The sequence below is a fragment of the Euphorbia lathyris genome, chromosome 1 (assembly GCF_963576675.1).
Source record: "Euphorbia lathyris chromosome 1, ddEupLath1.1, whole genome shotgun sequence".
NCBI classification, from domain to species: Eukaryota; Viridiplantae; Streptophyta; class Magnoliopsida; order Malpighiales; family Euphorbiaceae; genus Euphorbia; species Euphorbia lathyris.
The window spans coordinates 83,371,615-83,381,257 of NC_088910.1; positions in this window are offsets into that span (position 1 = coordinate 83,371,615).

The following is a 9,643-nucleotide window of genomic DNA, read 5'->3' on the forward strand; positions in this document are numbered from 1 at the left end:
AAGTGTGAAACATGATAAATGGTATATATCACGTATGTAATTTACTCATAAAAGTGGCTAAGAGCATCTCCATTCTATTAGTCTCTTTCCATTTTTAGTGGGTCTTTATCATTTTTTTATTAATAATTTATGATTAAGGAGTCTATCTTCTCTCACTATTAGTAAATATAATAATAATTAATAATTTTAATAGTAAAATAATAAATAAGAAGTGAATATGAGGAGTATTGTTAGAGATGGCGTGTTTTAGTTACTCTTAAATTACTGAGAGTCAATTATTTATATTATTGTTGGAGAAGATATGTTTTAATTACTCTGAAAATAATATAAATAATTAGTTTTAGTGATTTAAGAGTGATTAATACATATCATCTTCAACAATACTTTTCATATTCACTCATTATTTATTATTTTATTATTAGAATTATTAATTATTGTTATATTTACCAATAGTGAGAGGAAAGAGACTCATTATTAAAATAAAAAATAAGGAGCCGCTAAGAGTGGGGAGAGACTCTCTATTAATAAAGAAGATGAAGAACCTCTTACTGATTTGAGAAGCCACTCTATGTTTATGGATTCTGGCCAGTTCGGGACATGTGCGATTTTAAGGGACGAATTCGGACTTTTTGTAGCTTGTTACAGCAATATCAGGCAGGGCATAAATGATTCGTCCTTAGCAGAAGTAGTGGGGCTACGAACAGCAATGACGTGGGCAGAAGAGCTAGGTTTGTCGAAGGTTGTGTTCGAATCGAACACAAAGGTCTGTCAGAAAGAATTGATTTATTATATAGAGGCGAGGTCATAAAAGATTGCAAGAATATCATGTCTAGAAACGACTTTTTTTTAGTCAATCAGATTTCGCGTTTAGCGAATGGAGCTGCTCACGTCATAGTCAGGCAAGCTCATTCCAATGCTAACGCTTTCGTATCTTTTTTTACTATTCCATTGTAGCTTGTTGATGTAATAACACAGAATGCTAATTCTGAGTAATCAATAAAGTCCGTATTTCTCTTAAAAAAAAGAGGCTATCGAAGCTGATATTTAACTATCTCTCCTCAAATTTTAACTTAAAAGTCAAACTAAAAGGGCTATTGGAAATGTTCTAAAGATGTAGTTTTTTTTTTTTTTTTTTTTGAAAAATAGGGTATGTGATTTATATAAGGGTTAATTCTAAGCAAAATCTTTGTGGTTACACTGAGTTACAGATGAAGGACTCTAGTTTTTTTCATGTAATAAAGTTCCTTAAACCTTGAGAGCTTGTTGTAATTCTCTCGTTCCCCCGATGAAGTTACGTTCCATCCTCGTTCCTCAAGCTCGAGAGTTCCACCTCTGAATTCGAAACGACGCTCTTGAGCCCGGTTAGCTAGTTCTAAGGGTTGATTCTTCTTCCTTTTTACATTGTTAACTACTTTGTACTATTACTATGTGCTAGATTCGGTTGTATTCCGCATTTACGCTTTTCATAGTAATAATATATGATTTATGGTTTTCAGTTTCACTATACTTGTTGATGTTTATTCCTTGCTTTGATTGTCATAATTGATTATTATGTAGGTTGATTACAAACTCCGAAATCCATTAGGATTCACATAGGTGTTGCCTTACTGGAATTGACAACCTGAAAACCGTAGGAATTGACAAGTCACGGAACTTACAGACCCTATTTTCTGAACCTAAGAATTAGAGTCGCCATAAGAGGGAACCACGACCTAAGAACTTTATGGAGTTGGTCGGTTTGCATATAATCATCTTTGCAAGAGTAAATTGGTACTCGTATATATTCTGAAATATTATTTATCACGTGTTGTAACTTAACGCCATCGGTATCACCCCATAAGTGTTGAAACACCTTTCCACGTGATTTTGATTTGATAAAATTATTTAAGTAAAATTAAACGTATTCTAAACACACTAAGTTTAAATGCTTTGATTTATTATACTAATGTGTTTGTTCAATGTTGAGTTAAAATTGTTTATAAGACATAAAGAATAAAAAGCCCAAGGCTCATACGGAAGTCAAGGCCCAAGTTAAACAGATCAAGACAACTCGGCCCGCGTGTGCAAAATGTTGTCGTTATGATCAAAACACAACTCAGCAAGAGAAGGATCTAGAAGACCTTCGTTAAACAACTTCGGAGTGAAGCCACTGAGTTGAATCGACAAAGAGTACAAGACAGTAGCTGAGCAATAACAACTTCCAGACAAAGTGTTTCCACTTTGGGTAAAGTTCAGAAGACACAGAACGCTGTCTAGTTGACCTTACCATAAATGGAGAGACATTCTGCCGAGCTGACTAAAAGCTGCTCAACACTGACCGAGGACAGAAGATACTCAAATCTGATTGGCCGAGAGCTCTGAGCAAGACTGAGTGACAACGACAGGAAGCCGTTTCCCTCCAACGGTTATTTCAAAATTCGAAATGACCGATGTCTCAGACGTCTCTATAAATTGAGCCCTTCAGTTGCTTCATTTCATACAGAACTTTTATCAAGCCATTACGCTGACCAAAATTCTACGCAAAGTTCTACAAGAAAAAGCAAATCAAATTCTTACACCAAATTTTATATCTTTTGTGTAAAAGTCTAGAGTGATTATTCAATCATCTAAAGTGTCTTAGCAATTGTTGTTTAGGACAAATCTTTATCATTTCTAGAGATTAGAAAGGAGAGGCTGAGTACTCGGTTATAGTACTCAGCGTGAGTTTAGAAGTGAGTAGAGGTATAGAGGAAGGTACTCTTGTTATACTCAGCTTCTAAGTTGTAAAAGGTTTGACGCTCTACCGTTAAAGAGCTTAGTAGAGAATTCGAAAGCTCGGAACGTGTTCCGGGGACAAGACGTAGGCTCAGAGGCCGAACCTGGATAAATCTGCTGAGTAACATCTTTCTAACCTTAAACTCCTTAATATATATATTGCTTACTTAAACAAAACTGACCAAGTAAAGAGGTCAAGCTGAGTTGTGTGTATTGAGTGTCTGAGTTCAGGAATAGACTCAAAGTGCTATCTCCTGACTCAACGAAAGAAGCTGACTTAGTCACCAGTTGACTAAGCTAGTGTCTTATTTACTCAGCGCGCTGTGTAATCCTTTTTCAAAGAAAAGAAGTCAGCCTTAACGTACTTAAATTTTAAATAGTTCCTATCCCCCCCTTGGAACTAACTTGTTACGTTATAAGGGACCAACAAGTGGTATCAGAGCTTAAAAGCTCGCTGTAAAAGGTTTAACTACCTTGAGCTGATCCCCACTATGGCTGAAAACAACACTCGGTTTCTCCCAGGAAACCAAACAACTCAGATCTTACCTGAGGGGCTGTCCATTACTCGGCCTCCCCTATTCTTCGGGTCTAACTAGACCTTCTGGAAGAATAGGATGAAAAACTTTATTCAGGCAACAAACATGAGTGCATGGCTTTCAATAGTCCAAGGCCCGTTTGTTCCTGTTGAAGTTGTGGCTGGCCAAACAGTCTGAAGACAATAAGCAAAAGTCTCTTGTCATGAAAGCTGACTCCACTGATGGGAGCTCAACAGATGATGAGGAGATGGCTATGTTCACCAGGAAGATGAAAAGGTTGTTCAAAAAGAATGACAAATATTCTAAGAAGCCCTACAGAAAGTTTGATAAGTATAAAGCTGAGTCCAACGACAGCAAATACAAGAAGGACAACTCAAAGCCCATTACATGCTTTGAATGTCATCAAACTGGCCATATTAAGTCAAGCTGTCCCACGCTGAGGAAAGAAAGGAAGAACGGCAAAAAGGCAATGGTGGCAACATGGAGCGACAGTGATGAGTCTTAATCATCAGAAGCTGATGCGACTGAGTCAGCAAAGATCTGAGCATGCGGACCCCTCCATTGCATCTGACGATGAGGAGCAGTCAAATGAGGTAATATCACTTCCCCAGCTCAGAAATGAAATGGTTAATGCCCTGAGTGACCTCTACACACTTGTCAAAAAGTGTAATAAGAAAATTAGAGCACTCAGTAGGCGATGTGACGAGGTTGAGGAGGTCAAACTAAGTGACCTTCGATATCTTCTTCAGGACAACTCAGATTTGCATAGTAACATTGGAATTATGCAAAAGTTTGTCTCTGAGGTCCAATCAGATTCCAAGAAACTGAGAAAGGACGTCACATCCATTCAGAACCAACTAAAGGTTCCAAACAAAAGAAATATTCCTCTAAATGCTCAGTACCGAAGTACTGGTCAGCAGAGATGGAATCCCCAGCAGAATGTCCAGTGTGACTTCTGTGGGAAGAAAGGACACACCACAAAGGTGTGCTGGCACGCTCAGCACTGGGGTGCTGACCAGTCAGTGAAAAATCCTAAACGGAAGGTCAGCTGTGACTTCTGTGGAAAGAATGGCCATACTGTCCAAGTATGCCGCCATAAAATAAAATATGATGCTTTACCTGTTGAACCTAACAAGCAAGGACCCAAAAAGAATTGGGTACCTAAAAGTAACTAGTTACATTGCAGGTAAGCCTGAGATGTGCCGAGAAGTCAAAGATGTGGTATATTGACAGCGCATGCTCAAGGCATATGACTGGTGATGAAACTCAGTTCATCACATTCGATCGTAAACGAGGAGGAAGTGTAAGTTTTGGAGACAACAAAAAGGGTAAGATAGTAGGGTCAGGAACCATTGGAGGTAATCCTACTATTGAGTCAGTCTCCCTAGTCAGCGGACTCAAATATAACTTACTCAGCGTAGCTCAGCTATGTGACAATGGGAGAAAAGTTATATTTGATGACACTGGATGTAAAATATTCGAGGGTAAAACTAGTGAGTTAATTTTAACTGCCCATCGCATTGATAATGTCTTCATGCTGAGCTTGGAGAAAAAGTTTTCAAAAACTGTATGCTTAGTTTCAAAGGAAGAAAATTCCTGGCTATGGCACAGGAGACTTGGTCATGTAAGCATGGACCTCCTAGCCAAATTAGCAAGAAAGCAATTGGTTGAGGGACTTCCAGAACTTAAATTTGAAAAAGATCAACTATGCCACGCTTGCCAAGCTGGAAAACAAACCAAACAATCTTTTCATAGTAAAAATGTTGTCTCAACTAAGCGTCTGTTAGAGTTACTACACTTGGATCTCTTCGGTCTAGTCCAGCCGCTGAGTCTGGGTGGAAGAAGATTTTCCTTGGTCATTGTAGATGACTTTTCTCAGTACACTTGGGTCATCTTGCTGAGTAGCAAGGATGAGACCTTTGAGATATTTTCAAATTTGGTTAGAAAACTTGAAAATGATAAAGACCTAAAATTGGCTCACATCCGAAGTGATAATGGTGGAGAATTCAAAAACCAACAGTTTGTTGAATTCTGTGAAGCCAGCGGTATTGACCATAATTTTTCTGCTCCTAGGACGCCTCAACAAAATGGGGTTGTTGAAAGGAAGAACAGAACCTTGGTTGAAATAGCCAGGACAATGCTGAGTGAGCATAGGCTTCCAAAGTACTTTTGGGGAGAAGCTGTTAACACAACGTGCTATATTCTTAATAGGGCTCTTGTTAGACCTATACTAAAGAAAATCCCCTACGAACTTTGGAAAGGACGAAAGCCTAACATTGGATACTTTCGTGCCTTTGGCTGTAAATGTTTTATTTTAAACACCAAAGATAGCCTAGCTAAGTTTGACTCAAAAGCTGATGAAGCTATCTTTTTAGGCTACTCAACAAACAGCAAAGCATACAGAGTTTTCAATAAACGAACTCAAGTTTTAGAAGAGTCAGTACATGTTGAGTTCGATGAAACTAACCCTGTAGGAAGATATCTGTCGCTGACCGAGGATGATCCACACTCAGTTCCCGCTGATCAAGATACAGCCGCTGAGTCATTCCCTCAAGGGCTGACCAAAGGTAAAAGTGAACCAAATATTGTTTTCACTGACCAGTCTTCACCTGCAGAGATTGTTGAAACACAGACAGCACAAGACATAAATCTACCAAAGGAGATAAGGATACCAAGAGGACACTCAGAGAGTGCTCTTCTTGATGTCGCTGAGAATACCATGATGACAAGAAACCAACTCAGGAGATACCTCAGCAACGTAGCCTTCGTCTTAGTTCAGGAACCTAAGAACTTCACTGATGCTGAGGAAGATGAATTCTGGATGAGCGCAATGCAAGAGGAACTTGACCAATTCAGAAGAAACGATGTATGGGAGTTAGTACCACATCCAAGGAGTCAGAAGACCATTGGAACAAGATGGGTCTTCCGTAACAAGCTGGATGAGCAAGGAAACATAGTCAGGAACAAAACAAGGCTTGTAGCTCAGGGCTACAGTCAGCAAGAAGGTATTGACTACGGTGAGACCTTTGCCCCAGTGGCAAGGCTAGAGGCTATTAGAATTTTATGCGCTTATGCAAGCTATATGAACTTTAAACTGTTTCAAATGGATGTTAAGAGTGCATTCCTTAATGGAGTTATAAACGAGGAAGTTTATGTTAATCAACCTCCAGGGTTTGAGGATCCTAAATTCCCAAACCACGTTTATAAACTCAAAAAGGCTCTGTACGGCCTCAAGCAAGCACCATGTGCTTGGTAAAGATACCCTGCTGGCTCAAATATATGTTGATGATATTATTTTCGGTGCTACTAATGAGTCAATATGCAAGGAATTTAGCAAGCAAATGCAGACTGAGTTTGAAATGTTAATGATGGGAGAACTCAACTTCTTCCTTGGACTTCAAATCAAACAAGGGAAAAATGGCATCTTCATCAGTCAAGCTAAATATGCCAATGAGATATTGAAGAAATATGATCTTGAAAATTGCAAGCCAATATCCACTCCTATGGGCACTGACATTGTCCTCTGCGCTGACGAGAATGGTAAGTCGGTAGACAGCAAATTGTATCGAGGTATGATAGGCTCTCTACTTTACTTAATAGCAAGTAGACCGGACATTCAGTTCTCAGTATGCTACTGTGCTAGATATCAATCTAACCCTAAGGAATCTCATTACATAGCTGTAAAAAGAATCCTTAGATATTTTCAAAGCTCAGTGAACGCAGGTTTATGGTATCCCAACACTCATGGCTTTACACTCGTTGGATACACTGACGCTGACTATGGACGAGACAAGCTAGAACAGAAAAGCACCTCTAGAGGATGTCATTTCTTAGGAAGCTGTCTTGTATCTTGGTTCAGCAAGAAGCAGGCATCAGTAGCCTTGTCTACCACTTAAGCTGAGTACATTGCTGCTGGACACTGTGTTGCTCAAGTCCTATGGATTAAGCAACAGCTTGAAGACTATGGTGTTCAAACAAAGACAATTGAGGTAAAATGTGACAACAAAAGTGCAATTGATCTATCCAAGAACCCAATTCAACACAGCAGGATGAAGCATGTCAGCATAAGACATCACTTCATTAGAGACCATGTACTCAAGGGTGAGATAAAGCTGACCTACGTCCCAACAGATGAGCAGCTTGCGGATATCTTCACAAAGCCACTGGCTCGTGAACAGTTCAGCATACTAAGAGAAGCCATTGGTATGTTTAATCCTCTTCAGTAAATTCCAGGTCTCAATATAGACTCATGCTGAGTGAATTAACATGCTGAGTGAATAAATGTATGCTGAGTGTTTAATGCTAAATGAATGAATATCACATACTGAGCAAACATTGGCACCGAGTAATTATCTCAAACTGAGAAATCATCCGTATGTATAAAACTGACCACTCAGAATATAAAACGTTTAGTATTCTAAACGCTGAGTATAAGATCCGTTGCATTTAATGCTAGAGCACGCGAATAGCCACCTAGGATGACGTATGCGCCGAATGTGTCATAAAAGCCAGGATTATTGTCGGTTCACAATCCCAAGGCAAAACTGACACATGGATTCGATAAGATCCACTTTTCACCGCTATAAATAATGGGCAAATCCCCATTGTTATCTCTTTACACTTACCGAATTCTCTGGCAAAGCATACTCTCTCTAAAATTCTCAAAACTTCCCAATCTTTCTCTGAAACTATGACTAAGGTTTCCGTTAACATCTCTGGTGCCGGTCACCCTAAGACCAGTTCCGATGAACCTTCCAGGCAAACTACTCCGTCTAAAACGACCAAGGTCACCACACCGAGCAAAGGAAAAGCTGGCCAAGCCACCTCCTCTAAAGAGAAGCCGACCAAAGTCAGAACCTACACTAAGGTTTTTCAAGACGTTCGAGAGTGCAAAATAGACTTCTCACGATGGTTCTCTGAGGCCTTCGTAACAACCGAGCAACCATTTTGTGAATGGATATCGAAGAATGGCTGGACCAAACTGTTCTCCATTAGAGATCCCACTTACCCTAACCTAGTAAGGGAATTCTACCACAACTTACGAGTTGCTAACGATAACCAGGACTACCTAGTAACCGTGGTAAAGGAGAAAACAATCTTCATCAACCCTACCTACCTTGCAAATTTGCTGAAATTGAAGAATGAGGGAACAAAGATGAGGAGAACTGGTGATCATGAAGGAACTGGGTATGTAGCCACCTTTTGCAAACCCCCTGGCCATTCTGGAGAAATCTCAAGTTCATCCATGGGCCAGCACCAAAAGATGGCACACTACCTGCTGACCAATTACATCTACCCTAAGATTAATTGCACCAGCTCAGCGACAAATTTCGAGCAATGCTTCATATGGCATATGCTGACCTTCAAACCCATCAACATGCCAGTTTTCTTAATAGCCGGCTTCCAGAGGAGCACTGGAACTTTAAGGCTGGGCTCACTCATAACCAGAATCCTCAAAGACCATCAGGTTGACCTGTTCGAGGAAACTGAGGCCCAAGGATCTGAGATCACAGCTGCTGCGCTGCGTGCCTTGAAGTATGACCAACCGATAAAGAAAGGCAAAAATGCTGATGAGGCTGATGAAGAGACAACTGTCCCAAAGAAGGGCAAAAGGACAAAGGCTCCAGCTGCCTTAAAAAGGAAAGCGGTTGGGACTCCTTCAAAGAAGGCTGAGCCTCAAACCAAGAAGCTAAAGTCAGCTTCTCAAAAAGGTCAGGAGAGACCTAAGTCAGCCGAGAAGAGAAGCAGGCAAGATGAGCCTGAAATAGAGGAAAGAACAGATGTTGATGAGCAACCTCAAAAGAAGCAGAAGTCTTCTGAGCTGACCCCTATTGATGCTATCCCTACTGACATCATTGTTCCTGGTGATTCTCACTTCACACAGTGTCTGGGAACCGAAGCTGAGCATCAAGAAGATGATGTGGAACTGGATGATCACTTCATCACTCAAATGGAAGAGGAACTAGATCACGAAGATCAGGATGCTGAGGAAGAAGAAGAAGAAGACGAAGACAGTGGTCAGGATGACACTGAGGAGACAGCCTATGAAGAGGAAGCTGTTGACCCAACTAATACTAAGTTGGGTGCAGATAAAGAACAAGAACAAGCTGACCAGCTTAATGCTGATCAAGAAGAAACTTCTCCTTCTCACTCAGGAGAATCTATCCAAGCTGACACTCCTCCTCCTCGCAGAAGAAGATTAGTAAAGGCAAGTCAGAAAACTGTCATTGACCTACCGATTCAAAAGCCGACTAAAGATCCTTCTTCTCTTAAGTTCAAGTTTTTCAGTAAGCAAACCACTTCTTCTCAACAAGCTTCTCTTGAAAAGCAAGCCTATGTTTCTTCACAAAAAG